Genomic DNA, 12,401 nt, shown 5'->3' on the forward strand with positions numbered 1-12,401 from the left:
AAGAGCTAGTTCTTTGAGAACATAGGATCTGCTTTGCTCCCACAGTGACAAGTTGAATGAGCCCTTACAGTGGAAAAAAATAGCTGCTGGAAAAACGTGGGCAAATCTACCATTGCCATCGCCTGTTAAGTACTCTGCGATATTCTCAGGTTCAGTCATCAAACCCATTTTGCTCTTATACTAAAATAATCTTCTAAATTATCTATCAGTAGCAAATACTATCAAATGCAATCCAACAATAATTGGCTTAAAAGTAGATATGAAGAGATTTTTCATCTCCACTTGTATGATGGCTACATATGAACATGTTTTTCACCATATAGTTTGCAAATTCTCAAAGACAGGGACTATGACTGGTTCTTTGTGATTCTCTTGGCACATAGTAGGTACTTAAAAATATTAGAGGCTTTATTGAATTGTCAAATCAGGTTTTTTCTGGTTTTATTATTTTTTTATCGTCTAAAATGTGTGTCCATTTAATTGACGGGTTTCTATTGTTTGCATTGTTATAAGAGTAAATGGGAAAATGAGTTCAGTAGGGCACTGGTCCAAGAAAGAGAATACAAAGTGTTCCCAGTATTGTTCACAAAAGAACCTTAAGAAGATATTTAATCCTATTTACCTAATAAACTCCCCCAAGATAAAAAATGAGAATGTTCTTTTACAAGATACATGGAAACTTGACATTAAAAAGACTGAGGAAAAATAAAATAAAATAAAATAATTTAAAAAAGACTGAGGAGGAATAAGAAGCAGTCCCTGTTCTCAAAAAAAAAAAAAAAGCATAAGGAAAAAATGAAGATAACAATAACTATTACTCAGATCATTTTCTTAAATTTAGGATTCAGACATACTATAAACCCAGGGAGTTTTAAGGTTTTGGGAAGAGATCTACAGTTTAATAAATAAATAAGTTGCTGCTCTCAAGATTATTTTCTTTTACCTCATTTTTTTTAATTGGGAAGCCTAATTAAAAGAAAATCAACTTTAAAAAAAAGTAAGTTCTGGGGGCACCTGGGTGGCTCAGTCAGTTTAGCGTCTGACTCTTGATTTCAGCTCAGGTATGATCTCAGTGTCCTGCGATCAAGCCCCATGTCAGGGTCCACACTCAGCATGGAAACTGCTTAAGGATTTTCCTTCCCTCTCCTTCTGCCCCCCCCCCCACTTTCTCTCTCAAATAAATAGATAAATCTTTAAAAATTAAACTAAATTAAGTTCTGGTACCACTACCATTAACTACAACACTGATAACAGAAGCAAATCCCTTAGCCTTGTTGCGATAAAGCTATGAGTGCTCTGACCTTCTGGCAAATGTCTTGTTGATTAATGCAGTTCATGGAGAAATTGCCATTTCAGGTAATGTCTTGATTTTCTGCAATTGATAAAGCAATAGTTCCCAAATTCTAAAGGACAGAAGAGATTGATATGCAATATTTGTTTTACTGGTTGCAGACTGTACCCCCCTCCCCGAGATTTTGATTCAACAGAGTTGGTGTGGGAATGTTTCAGTGATCATAAACCGTAGATGACTCTGAGGCAAGAGCTCTATGGGATGTGTTTTGAAAAATCACATAGGTGATTTTTCATTTAGGTGTCCTATATTTATTTCCTAGGTTTCCATGAATATCTGGATTTGGGTATGAATCTATGTACTATGGGCTCTAATAAAATATAGTGGCACAGATAAGGAACAGACTAATTTTGCTCCATGAAAAGGGAAAACAGGAAGAGGGTAAGAGAAATACCCCCAAAAAGTAGGTGATATTTGATTTGAGATTTAAAAGATGGGAAGAAATTTTACAGCTGGAAAGGGACAAGAAAAGAAACAATGATGAAGAAGGAAAATGTATGCATAAGAATGACAGGTAGATATGGCAAAATATAAGACCACAGGTGTAACTTGGGCTTCTTATATGGAGCCTTGAGTCCTCAGAAGAGAGGTTTACCCTGCGGGTTTGTGGATCCTAAGAACAACAGCTGCACCAGAAACCTCCTAATGTTTTTATCAAAATGTAGATTCCCAGGACCTCCAGCAGACTCACTGAATCAAATCCCTTGGGGAAAGATCTGGACATCTGGACTTCAAGAAGCGGCCCAGGCACTCTGATTAGCAGCCAGTATGGGAACTACTGGTAAACCAAGGACTTATCCAAACTGAGACTCTAGGTCCCTAAGAGAACACAGCATTTGACTATTAAGTCAGGAAATACCCAGCCAGCAAAGCACAATATAGTCAAGAAGAAGTTCTGAAGCCAGAAAAAGGACAGTCAGAAAATTTCCATAGAGTAAAGGATAGATTATAAAGATGAGAATTAGATAAATGAGTTGGACTAAAAAAAAAGCAGAAGATGTGGACACAGAAGGCAGTTTCTAGAATATTAGAAAATGTGAGACGGAGAAGTGTCCCATGAGAGATGAAGCAGAGGTAGACTTCTTGAACTGTACAAGGTATTGTCCAAGGAGATGGTTTAACAGCATCTGTAATCAAGCTATTGATGAAAAGATACATAGTTCAATCATAAATTGAAAAGACAAATTTAAGGGAAAAAATATGGATTGCGATTTGGAGATTATGATTCAATAGAAACCTGACTTTTAATCAACAGAATAGAGAAAACAAGGCACCAAATCATCAAAAGAAAAGAGGGTAGTGTGTGCTGGCACTCTTAGTTCTGTAAATCACATAGGTTTACGATTCAACTCGGTTTTCCTTCCTCTAAGCATATAAAACTGTTCTTAGAACTACCAGCAGATGGCGCCAGGGTTTTGGTTTAAAAAAAAAAAAAACAAGGGCAACACCAATGACAGTAAAGTCAGTATCTTGTTTTAAGAAAAGAAAAACTGTGTTAAAGAAAGACTAAAACCAAATCAGGAAACTAGATCAATATCTGAAGTCTATTTCTTGTCCGAGACTTATATAACTCCGATTTTTACACTCTACTAGTTTTAATTTACGACCAGTAAATTGTATAACCTAGCCAGCAATGAAACAGATCATGAAAGCCACCAAACATTAAAAACTCTGAAGAATGTCAAAAACGGTTGCCATTTAAGATGTTTATTTGCTCTACAGCAGCCAGCTATTTTCAGTGTGTTATGACTCATGGGCTTTGGGCACTTTTACTTTCATGGGTCTCTTCCTCCATTATATTTATATCATATATAAAATAAAGACAAATCTATTCCAAACTGGATTAATTTTCTTCAAGAAGGCTCCACACCCAATATGGGGCTTGAACTCCTGAACTTGAGATCAAGAGTAGCATGTTCCACCAACTAATCCAGCCAGGCACCCCTAAACTGGATTAATTATTAAATATTATTATTTTACTCACATTTTCATCTGAGTTTAAAATATCTTTGTGGATCACTGAAAGTGTCAGGGCTCCTATATACTGTGTCTATTATACCTAATGGATAAGTCCATCCCGGCTACTTTAAGTTATCCAAAGAAATGAGACTTAGAGACTAAAACTTGGGGGAAAGAATAAAACTGAGAAAGAAAATAGCCCAAACTGTCCGTTGCAAAAGTAAAATTCCTTTTAAGTTTCATGAATTTTCTTAAAGCTATATTCAAATATGTCAAGAAATGTTTTAAATTACTTCCCAAATATCAGAAAGGGAGACAGAACATGAGAGACTCCTAACTCTGGGAAACGAACAAGGGGTGGTAGAAAGGGAGGTGGGCGGGGGGTGGGGGTGACTGGGTGACGGGCACTGAGGGGGGCACTTGATGGGATGAGCACTGTGTGTTATTCTATATGTTGGCAAATTGAACACCAATAAAAAATAAAAAAATAAAAAATAAATAAATAAATTACTTCCCATCAGGGAAAAATAGGGAAAACAATTTCATAACTGATTCATTAGTCAATGCATAAGGTGCAACTGCTGTGAATCTAAAACTCTCAGAAATTAACTGCTGAGGGAAGCAGAATTCAGTGTGCACATATGACACTGATCGTGTGCAGTTGCAACAGGAAGTAGAACCAATCTATAACAAATCTAGGTTTCTATTTTGTCAAGAGGAGAAGGATGTAAAAGCAGAAGAGCACTGCTGTTATTTTTCTCAGGATCTAATTGTGAAAAAGGAAGTTTATGACTGCACTACTTGAGAGTCTACAGTTTTCAGTAAGGTCCTCCATTGTATGGTAGTAGCAACTTTAAATATAACTCAAAATCTTAAGTGTCAGAGAACTGGAGAGAAGGGCCTGGTAACCGAATTCCTTGGAGAAACAAGGAGAGACATTCTCAGACATTCTGAGACAACACAGCAGGGTGACATGATATGGGGTGTCCAGCAGCAGGGACCACAGTCAGGAGTATAGGGCCACTCTCCTACTGGACTGATGTCTTTGACCCTTGCTATGGAAATTGCTTTATTTGAGCCAATCTTCCATGATTTTTTGCTATTTTGCTTCAAGTACAGCTATTTTATGGGGAATGTTTTAGTTTTTTATTTGTCCTTAACATTTTACACATTAAAATAATAAAACCATCAAAAAACTTTCTATATTGGCAAACAAAAACCTCTTTCATTCAAATTAGAATGACATGATTTACTTTTTTTAACTCTAATTTTATTTTAATGTTCACAATTCATAAAGACTATGGGGAAAAAACTATTCATCTATATATTTTTTTTAAGATTTTATTTATTTATTCATGAGACACAGAGAGAGAGAGAGGCAGAGACACAGGCAGAGGGAGAAGCAGGCTCCATGCAGGGAGCCCGACATGGGACTCAATCCCAGGTCTCCAGGATCACGCCCTGGGCTGAAGGCAGGTGCTCAACCGCTGAGCCACCCAGGGATCCCCCTATTCATCTATATAATTAATTAATTCTCCCTATAACCTTTTTCAAAAAGTTAGAGCTCCAAAAAAAAAAAAAAAAAGAAAGAAAAGAAAAATCTTAAAAAGTGGAAATAGTAGGTTTTTGTATGTCCTGCTGTAATAAAAACAAGCTAACATCAAATTGAAATTTATTCAAATTTCAAAACAAATAATTACTTATATTCAACTTAAAAACTTTTGGCACAAAAGTACCTGTGTAGGCAAGGACGATTTCCCAGAACCTGCTGCATTAATGATTCAGAAAAAAAAAACAAAAAAACAAAAAAACAAAAAAAACTGTTGAACGAGTATAGCCTTTTATTGAGGGGTGATTCTCAGGGGATTTGAGTTCAGTACAAGGTCCCAAAAATGGTGGTGAAAGAGTAGCCCACCGTACCCACAATTTTTCTCAGACAGCTTGTTACCTGCTCTCCCCTGCCACTTTACCCCCGGAGAGGTAGAGAAGGTGGGAATAATAGTCTGTCCACCAGCTCCTGTTCTTTCAGAAGTCAGAGGAACAACACCACAAAATGACTTTAGTGGCAGTCCTCCAGTTCCAACCCACAAGTCTGATCATGAGATCTGGAGAAACTGGGTGGGTGTAGGATTCCTAGGGAGTAAGGTATACATGGAGAATAAACAATATGGATTGTTTATGCATCTCCAAACAATCCTGACCTGTGGCAGCTCCACTCTACTCATGTCAATCTAATGCAGGTCACTTGGCATTTGGCACTCATCTTCCAATCTGCCCATTAAGCTTGCACTACATCCATCGTGGAGAGTGAATTCCCTGATGACCAGCCATTAAGAGAAGAAAATAGGGTTTAGAATCAAATTGCCTGGGTTCAGATCTGGCCTCTGCTACTTATTAGTTGTTTGTTATCCATAACATGGAGATGATGATAATAATATGTACATCAGAAATATCTAATAAGGATTCAATATGATAATTCATATGAAAGCTCCTAGTTCATAGCACATGGCACAGAATGAAGAGTTCAAAGTTAGATATTAGTCATATTATTTGTTATTATGGGAAATGACACTTCAGGACATGTCTGTTAAAGATGGCTGAGGTCCCTTATATCACATAGAAAAAGCTGGGGCAGGGAAGTGTCCCCCAGTGCCCCAGCCAAAGGCAACTTAAAAGTTAGACTTTTGTTTTTGAATTGCAGAGGTTCAACAGCAGCAAACAAGAAATAAAGGTCACCAGCCGTTTCCTCTGGAATCTGGCTAGATTTGTCATCTGGGAATTGGCTCAACTTGTGGGTATAAATAAATAAATCTTCCTCCCTGTAACCTTATATAAGTATGTAGGGTTATTAGAACTCTCTTCTTTACCTAATCCTGACTTCCCAAAAATGTATAAAATAACTTCCTTTGTAAGCCCATTTGGCACTTTTGAGGTATGATCCTAAATGGCAAAGACGCATATTATTCTGTGAATTCTGAAATTGTTTTTATTATGGATCTAATAATAATGATGTAGACATGCTCTGTATTGAAATAGTATGTAACCCCTTAATGCCAAAATTTGGCCTTTATTTCCTTTCACATGCCACTCTTACTTTACAGTATATTACTATACTATTATTTATAAAGCATAGTTAGTCAATACTTGATTCAAAATCATTGTGAAGAGTTATCTCCCATAATTTCAGTTCTACACATTTTCCACCATACCCAATTTGTTTCCAGCAAAATAGGAAAAAAATCCCTTTCTGCACAAAATCATTGCTTTCTTATAGAGAATAGGTCATTTCATCAACATCCTTCAAGGTCTCTCAGAGATGAAGAATCAAGTAGCATAAGAAATGAAGTCTGTACCACAATTAATATCTAGCTTGTATTCATTGAGACTAGTTGGAGAATTTTTTAAAATCCCTTGCCTCAAGTCTGTGCTTCTATCCTTTAATTTGTGCTGTATACCACCTAAAGTGAAGTTGTCTAGATATCCATTTTCTAAATTATTCATCCTCTCTCTGTTAATAGACTACTCACAGAAATACTGTGAAAGTTTTAACATAATCAAGCAAACATCTTGATTTCTTCATTGATTCAAAAACATATTCATTGAATACCCTCTATCTCAGGCCTTGTGCTAGGTGTTGCTTATATAGTGACAAAACAATTATCACCTCATCCTCATAGGACTCACCATTAAGTGGAGGAAGCATATATGAGACAAATAAACAAACAAAAAATATATAATTACAAATTATAATGAGAAAAAAGAAGAAAGGAAAGCATATGTTATTATAACAAGGAGGTGCTCAACTGATGCTGATGGATTTTAGATCTATCTCTAAAATAGAATATGTAATTTCAGACCTACAGCATTCCACTGTGGTTAGCTATGTGAAGATTTGGGCGGGGGGTGATTGTTCTAAGCAGAGCACATATAAAGTCCCTAGGACAAGAGAGACCTTGTCACATTAAGAAACAGAGAAAGTCCAGCACTGGATGTTATACTATATGTTGGCAAATTGAATTTAAATTTTTAAAAAATGTTAAAAAAAAAAACTGAGAAAGTCCGATATGCTAGAACTTTGTGAACAATGGGGAAAATCCTAGCCTAAGAACTTAAGCTCATATAACTTCTTTGAATTCAAATTTTTTTCCAGAAAGTCAATTCAAAAAAAATCCTTCTAGACAATTTACAATGTGAATTTAAATTTCAAGTTCCTAGCAAAATTATGTAAATAAGCCTGTTTTCCAACTTGTCATATTCTACACTCTCCCATACCACTCCCATAAGCCCTGCCTCTGCTTAACGATGCCTACATCTTTTAAATTATTTATCAAATAATAGTACAGTACAAATATGAAATATCAGTGCAGTACAAACATGAAATGATTTTTGTTTTTCTCTTTTTAACCATATTCTATAAAATCTCCTATTTTAACATCTTAAGTAGATTCCAGTCACATCCAGTTTTAATGTCTAATAACCTAGTCTAATTCAAATATTAACATTTCCATTTCAGTCCAGTTCTGTGTCTTCTTTCCCTCCTGGCACCTGCCATATTTGGCCTAAGTGATTTGGGAAGGAGAAAGGCAAGTTCTGCTCATCTACTCCTGTCCTATGCCTGGGTTCCTTTTTCCTCGAGGGTGTTGGTGAGAAAGAGGTAGGGACTAAAAGGTAGGCAAGGACTAGACCTAAAGAATCTTCTATGTAAAACTAAAGAATGTGGGCTTTGGGGGGGGGGGGGCTTTTTTTTTTAAGAGGTATAGAAAACATTAAAAGGGAATTACACAAATAGGATTTCATTTCAGAATGGTCCATTTGCTACACTTTAAAGGGGAGACAAGGCAAGGATTTGGACTACAGAAAGAATGCTGGCCTCTTGAAATCTCACTGACTGCTCCCTTCACAAGCTTCTTCACACAAACTTCCCCCAAACACCATGCAACCTCTGTTGGCTTTGAAATATCCCTAAAAATTCTTTCCCTAGACTTGGCAAGCCTGACCATCATTTTTAAAATTTATTAAACCCCGGTATGGAAGAAGTGGCATTTCTGCTTGATCCATCCTGGCTGTGAAATAGTCAGATATTAAAATGGGGCTCTTTTGTCTTTAAGTTTCACCAGTGGCCCAAAGCCTAAGAATAATGTCTGATTGAGGTGCTAGACCACTAAGCAATACATCCTAAGGACTATGAAATTGATTCTGCCAACATTGTTCAATCTTCATTGTTCAAGAAGACTACAGAGAATGCCTTTGAAAGAGTTGTGGATGCTATTGTTGCACTGACTATTGTCTTGTAACAAATTACATCCAAATCAGTAGCTTAAAGAAGCATTTTATTATGCTCACAGATTCTGTGGATCAGGAATTTGGACAAGGCATAATTCAAATACCTTGTTTGTGCTCATAGTCTGGGGCCTCAGTTGGGAAGACATAATGGCTAGGGGTGACTCAAGGGCTGGGAGCTGGCATCATCTGGAGATGTCTTCTCTCATTTGTCTGGTGGCTGATGCTATTTGTCAGTTGTGATGTCAACAGAGGTATCAATTGGAACACTTTCACCGGGTCTCTCCTTCTTGCCTGGACTTCCTCTAAGTGTGGCGACCTCGGGGTAATCCTTACTGATTGAAGAAATCAGAAACCTGTTAGACCTACCAAGCATTTCATTCAGATCAGGAAAGAATAAGTCCAAAAGTAAGTTTGAAAATAATAGAAAATAATTCACACGCTACAGAGTTTAATTTGTTTGATCAATGACTACACAATTTATAATGTCTTTTGAAGCAGATATAAAACAAGAGCTATGGAGTCAACAGAAAACAGGAATTACATAGAAAGCAAAAGCCAGGAGCACCTGGATGGTTCAGTTGATTAAGCGTCTGCCTGCCTTTGGCTCAGGTCATGATCCCAGGGTCCTGGGACCCATATCGGGCTCCCTGCTCAGCAGGGAGTCTGCTTCTCCCTCTCTCTCTGCCACTGCCCCCCACTTATGCTTTCTCTCTCTCATTCTCTCTTTCTCTCTCTCTCTCTCTGTCAAATAAATAAATAAAACCTTAAAAAAAATAAAAAGGAGCGCAAAAGCCATCTGGTGGCTGTATTGAGGCAAGCTAAAATCCCTGGACTGCTCAGGTTAGGATTCATATTATGAATGAAAAGATGAGATAGTACAATCATTCGGACAAGTCACAAAAAAAAAAAAAAAACACAACAACAACAGAAGAAAAACTGGGTTACACTGATACACTGATAAAATAACTCCTCATTATTTTATACTTTTCTGTTAAAAATGTATTGGATTCTTTTAAAATTTTTTAGTAATTCCCGGAAGCCCAGGGAGTGTTAAGCAACATGGGATTAACTTAAGAAGCATAAATTATTCTGTTGTAAGAAGACATACATGATGAGAGCTAAAGTGGCACTAATAAGCTAGAGTAAGCTCTATATGAATCTCTCTTTTCTGCATGCAGTCTGTTTTCTATTTCTTCCCAAAAGCAAGACAAGAAGCTTATATTTTTTCTTAAGGAAAATTATGTCTTTTATAATATGTCCTATAATTTAAATTTCCTAAGATAGATACATGTTTTGTTTTGTTTTAATGATCAGAAATTCTTCTGTCAGTAGATATATAGGACTTGTAACTCCTCTTCAAAACTCTGGTGAGTATGTGACCCACTTTTAACCAATATAGTAAGGTGGAAGTGATACAGCATGACTTCTAAGGCTACGTCAGAAGAGGCATTACAAGTACTACTTTGTTTGCTTAAATACTAATTTTGGGACCCCTGAGTGTCACACAGAGAGGATTGCCTTGAGGTCATCAAACTTAGAGGAAGTCCAGGCAAGAAGGAGAGACCCCGTGAAAGTGTTCCAATTGATACCCCTGTTGACATCACAGCTGACAAATAGCATCAGCCACCAGACAAATGAGAGAAGACATCTCCAGATGATGCCAGCTCCCAGCCCTTGAGTCACCCCTAGCCATTATGTCTTCCCAACTGAGGCCCCAGACTATGAGCACAAACAAGGTATTTGAATTATGCCTTGTCCAAATTCCTGACCCACAGAATCTGTGAGCATAATAAAATGCTTCTTTAAGCTACTGATTTGGAAGTAATTTGTTACATGACAATAGTCAGTACAATAGATTTTTTGCAAAATATTGACCAATCTGGCTAATTTCTAGAATTTACAAACTCCACCAGTCTCTTTAGCCTATCAGCCCAATTTTCCCTTATACATCTGTTGAGTTGTGTCCCCCAAAACTTCAAATGAAGTCCTAGCTCCAGTACCTCAAAATAGTACCTCAGTATCTTACTTGGTGATAAAGTTTATTACAGAGGTAATCAAGTTAAAATAAGGTTATTAGAATGGGCCTGGTATTCTTATAAAAGGGATATTTGGAGACAAGTATATATACAAGGAGAAAGCCATGTGAACATAAAGATGCCCATCTATCAGCCAAGGAGGGAATCCTAGAACAGATTCTTCCCTCACAGCCCTCAGAAGGAACAACTCTGTCAATGCCTTATTTCTGACTTCTACCCTCCAGAAAATAAAGTTGTTTCTGAAGAATTCTAAAGAATAATTTATGCTTTTTAAATTTCTAGCCTCCAATAAATTTCTGTTGTGTAAGCCATCCAGTTTGCAGTGCTTTGTTATGGTATTCCTAGAAAACAAATATAACATTGAAACTAGAGTTAATAGGGAGAATTCCCTAGGTCCAGGATAAGTGCAAGATTTCATAGCATCACATAATCTATTGTTGGAACTGTCCTGATATAGTAGTATCATCTAGAGTAGTACAAACATATATGGTCTGCTAGTTGATGTTATTTGTCAGTTGTGATATCAACAGGGGTATCAATTGGAACACATTCATGAGGCCTCTCCTTATTGCCTGAGCTTCCTCAAAGTATGGTGACCTCAGAGCAATCCTCTGTAGTGATAAGGATATTACTATGCCCCTAAAGCAGCCATTACATCCTTAACCAACTCTGTTAACTATTTGCTGCCAAAATCATCTTGGGATCCTACAGATCGAATTTAATCCACCTTATAGAATAGTCCTTATAGAAAGTCCTTTACATGTTCTCAGACAGCTGCCTATCTCATCTGATATATTCTTTTTTTTTAATTTTTTTAAATTTATTTATGATAGTCACAGAGAGAGAGAGTGAGAGAGAGAGAGAGGCAGAGACACAGGCAGAGGGAGAAGCAGGCTCCATGCACCGGGAGCCCGACGTGGGATTCGATCCAGGGTCTCCAGGACCGCGCCCTGGGCCAAAGGCAGGCGCTAAACCGCAGTGCCACCCAGGGATCCCTCATCTGATATATTCTTTAACAAAAAACACATCCCCAGTCTCTTACAGATATTTCTTATGTGATATGATCCCATGTCTCTTCACCATCATGATTATTCCCTTTTGAATTTATGTCCATTTATGACAGAACAAGAAAGAAATATTTTACAATAAAAACCATCTGGTAATACCACGGACTACCTTAAATGGTGGTGAGTTAACTATCACTGACAGAAGAGCTTTGAAGATTTACTCAGAGATATTGTAGAAAGATAACTAAATCAGAGAAGATATTAGACTGGCTGTCTTCAAGGATATTTTTCAATTTTATGATTTTATAACATATTAGACACCTAAGATTCTGTTATATTCCCTCAGAAACCATAAAATATCCAGAAAAAAATGAGGAATTCTTTTCTAATCTTGAAAGGGGAATGGCCTTTATAAGCATAGCCCCAAATATCAAAGCCATAAAAGAAAACTGTTAAGTTTAACTTCATAAAATTGTAAAACCCTGAATGGCAGTAAATAAATAAAAGCAATGGCAGCAGAAAATGGGTCCTGGGATCAAGCCCCACCTCAAGCTCCATGCTTTAGGATTCTCTTTCCTTCTCCCTCTACCCCAGCCCTTGCTCTCATGCTCAATCACATGACCCTGGGTTCACAACCTAAGCTGAAACCCAGAGTGGGATGCTCTACTGACTCCACCACCCAGGTGCCCCTAGCATTCCTTTTTAAAAATAAGACCCAGTGTTGTCATGAGTTCAGGGAAATAGAGCTTCCAGATAAGTTCCTAG

The 12,401-nt window shown here is 37.2% G+C and overlaps 1 long non-coding RNA gene across 4 annotated transcripts in view; it reads right to left on the reverse strand.

Annotated features, from left to right (window-relative positions):
- Positions 1–8,622: 8,622 nt before the first annotated feature.
- LOC112671665 (uncharacterized) overlaps positions 8,623–12,401 on the reverse strand; it is a 35,592-nt gene continuing 31,813 nt past the window's right edge. For all 4 annotated transcript variants that reach the window (XR_003143772.3, XR_007407718.1, XR_007407716.1 and 1 more), the window contains one exon: positions 8,623–8,925. This is a non-coding gene — a long non-coding RNA (uncharacterized LOC112671665). The remainder of the gene's footprint in view (positions 8,926–12,401) is intronic.

The sequence above is a fragment of the Canis lupus genome, chromosome 32, assembly GCF_003254725.2.
Source record: "Canis lupus dingo isolate Sandy chromosome 32, ASM325472v2, whole genome shotgun sequence".
NCBI lineage: Eukaryota > Metazoa > Chordata > Mammalia > Carnivora > Canidae > Canis > Canis lupus.